General features: G+C 45.3%; 1 protein-coding gene across 1 annotated transcript in view; it reads left to right on the top strand.

Annotated features, from left to right (window-relative positions):
• Positions 1 to 382: 382 nt before the first annotated feature.
• Stx7 (syntaxin 7) overlaps positions 383 to 3,369 on the top strand; it is a 40,506-nt gene continuing 37,519 nt past the window's right edge. Inside the window, exon 1 of the mRNA XM_005360917.1 lies at positions 383 to 474. The gene's annotated coding sequence lies outside the window, so the exon portion shown is untranslated. The remainder of the gene's footprint in view (positions 475 to 3,369) is intronic.

The raw sequence follows: 3,369 nt of genomic DNA, 5'->3' as shown, positions 1-3,369 counted from the left end.
GTATCCCAGACCTTGTTGACTCTCCAAAGAAGGCCTTTCCCCCTCTGAGGAATGGATAGGACATAGGAAGGGGGAAATGGGGGCGGGGGAGGAAGAGTAGGGGAGGGAAGAGAAACTGGGGTTGGTATATAAAATGAAAAGCAAATTTTTTAAATAAAAAAAATGAAAAAAAAAAAAGAAGAAGACAGCTCTCCTTATCCTTTCCTCTTCTCTTGCACGTACGCATTCACCATCCTTGTGTCAGGCTTCCGAGCAGGGCTCCCTAGCAATTTTGCCTGTCGCTTCAAGCTTTAGCTGTTTTGGCCAATGGAAGAGAAGCGAGCCCCGCCTCCTCCTTCCCTGGGCTGCGCCCCCGAGCATGCGCAATGGGCGTCCTCGCGCCGCCGCCCATCAGCTGAGACTAGCCGCGGAGGGCTCTGGGCCCCCGGGTGACAGCGGCTGGCGGTGGAGGAGAAGGAAGCCTATGAGGTTACGGTAAGAGGAGGCTGCAGAGCCGGAGGGCTCGGGAGGGGCACCCTAGAAGCGCAGATCGCGGTGGCTGGTTTTGGGTGCGCAGAGACGGGCTCCCCTGGGACGCCTGGCCGGTGCCTCTCGTGCTCCCACGCCCCGCCACGGACTTGGGGACGCGACGCGTCTGCCTGGCCCCCGGCAGGGGACACGAGCAGCCTGTCAGCCTTGGGGGCCCGACCCCATCTCCAGCTCTGGGCAGGCGACTGCCCTATTCCGCATTCTCTGCCAACTTCCCTTTCCAGAACAGAAAAGCAAAAGCAATGGGCCCTGGTCACCTGGCCACAGGTTCTTTCTGCGGCCCCCTGAGTTTGCTCTGCTGTTGGCCTTGATTTATACAAACTAACTTTCTTTTACCTACCTTGTCCGTGTCTTTTGATTTACCCCAAGTCCCTTAACAAAAGTATTTTAAGAATTCACATCTGTGTTTTCTAGGTTAAAAGCCACCCCCCTTTCATAAAAGGGTAGAGATAGGAGCTATCTAGTCAAATACTAATTTTTCCTTTTCCTTTTAAAAATATGTTTGGATTTTATAGACAGATCTTATTTTTTCTGGTCACTTCAGATCTTGTATTCTGGCAATAATTATCATTTTCAAGGGGTCCACAATCAAGAAAAAAAAGGGGGGGGGATTAACCATGAAACATGGTGTGGTCCTGTCGGAGGTGGGCATTTCTTTTAGGTGTACTTTGAACGGCACTGCCCAGAGACTGATAAGACTGTTAAATTGTGTCTTGTGATGTGAAAGCCTCTGGAGTTAGCCCCAGGCTTGTGGCTAGTTAAGAATTCGACGGTAGTTTCCCAGTGTCTGGGGAAGTTAATGTGACACCGTATTAACTCATCTGTGCCGTTTTCCTCCAGCTAGTTTGCTACTTACATTGCTCCCGGTTAACAGTCATTTCTAATTTTGATTATGATTTCAGCTTCATCCAAGCGCTGCTGGTTGGAAATGATTAATAATTACATTGAGCTATATGTAGCCCACTGGCTTGTTTAGTATGCACAGGGCCCTGGTTCAGTCCTCAGCACTACAAAATACTATTGCGATGTCTACTATTGCCATTAGATCAAACACCTACAGTTACATCTGTGTGAATTTCGCTGTGGTTCACTGTAACTTGAACTATTAATGTGTAAAACCATGGGGGAGGGAAATCTTTGGTGCACTAAGCTAAATAGTGTAGCATAATAGTTTAATTGATGAAGGAGCTGTGCTGAAGTGCACTTTGGTAGTTTGTGGAACAAAAATACCCTTCCAGGAGATTGAGAACCCTCATGCCCATTGATTATCCCCTATGATCGATTCCTCTCTTGCTGGTCTTAGAGATTGAAAAGAAGTAGTGTGAATCTTTGGTCTTTTAAGGACTATTAGTGGCTTGATGCAGAAGTTACATTGACAGAGAGCAATAGAAGTGACTTCTCGTTTCAGATCTGGCATCTCTAGCATGTGATAACAGCTTACTGAGAAAAGGAGCCATCACGTGAGGACCACGGCAAGGGCCTTCTAGAGACAGGAAAATGGCAGCCAGAGAAGCCAAGGCAGCAATATGCCTGAAATGCAGAGTTTTAGGAATGCTAATATTTGCTCTGAGGCTGAGGATGTGTTCTCAGGAAGTGGGTGCACAACATTGATTCCTGACCTGTTTGGCAGCCAAGTCCTAGAGAACAGAACCTGTCCACAGTTTCCATTTCACACCACGCACCTAAAGGAAAACCCTGGGGGCCAAAGGAGAAGGAAGTCCAGGATGTTAGGCTAGTGTTCACGATTAAGAAAGTGAAAGTGACCATTTCTTTTGAGCAGGCTAAACTTTAAACTGGTTTCTGCTCAGTGGCAGCCTTAAAGATTCAACAGTATGTCTAGAAGTCACTGCCGGGCAGTATTTTACACTCAACAGTCTGTATCAAAAGTTTCTCTGCTTATTTCTTTTCTGTTCTTCAGACACAGTTTTAGACCGCTCTCATTGTGGGCGTTGCACTTTGATCTCCCTTCTCCGCTTTCACCTTATACTGTTTCTGTTTTCTTCATTAGAAAGATAATTGCTAAGATGTTGAGTTTGGACACTGTCCAGTAGAACTTAATGTGGTGATAGAAATGGATATGCAAGCTGTCCAAGCCTCTGGCCACTGGCCACATATAACTTCTGGGCACTTGGAGGGTGGCTTGGGTGACTTCCATTTACCTTAATTCATTTTTGTAGTCAGTGTCAATAGTAGCTGCTCGACAAGCTGCGCAGGTGCACGAGATGAGTTATATAATTATTTTGTCAAAGGCACTAGGACTTGCAAATGGGTTTCCAGCAAAACATAATTGAGTGCCTTACAGCTCAAGCTAGGTACCGGGGAATGGTTATAGAGCGCAAACATTTTATAAACCTAGCATTAATTAGCTCACTGCAAAAGTCATAACCTTTTAAATCATTTATCGACTGCTATGTACTTGTATGAGTGTTTTCTTTACAGCAAAGATAGCCATCGTCCTCTTATTTTGTATTTTATCAGAAGAGCCAACTCTTGTTGCCTTTTAAATGCTATCATTTGTTAGCTGAGCAGCACAAAAAGGAAGTGTGCAGCTCGGTGGTATTCCCTCTATCCACTGACGCTTCTTCGTTAAAGGGGTGAGGATAAAAAACTACCTGTGGGCCTCACAGGAAGTTGGCAGGTTTTGGCTGAGTAGCTGAATTGGTCTACCTGTTCTAAGTTGTTATACAGAAAGCAAAAGGATTTCATCTAGTGTTTGCTAAAATGTGAGCTCCCAAATTTATTTTCAGCTTATCATAAATAAACAAGTTATTTGTTCTCAGTGATGCCTTGGTTTCTTCTTTCTTTCTTTCTTTCTTTCTTTCTTTCTTTCTTTCTTTCTTT

The sequence above is a fragment of the Microtus ochrogaster genome, linkage group LG4 (genome assembly GCF_000317375.1).
Source record: "Microtus ochrogaster isolate Prairie Vole_2 linkage group LG4, MicOch1.0, whole genome shotgun sequence".
NCBI lineage: Eukaryota > Metazoa > Chordata > Mammalia > Rodentia > Cricetidae > Microtus > Microtus ochrogaster.
Note: the sequence above shows the minus strand (reverse complement) of the source record. Positions and strands in the feature narration are given on the sequence as shown.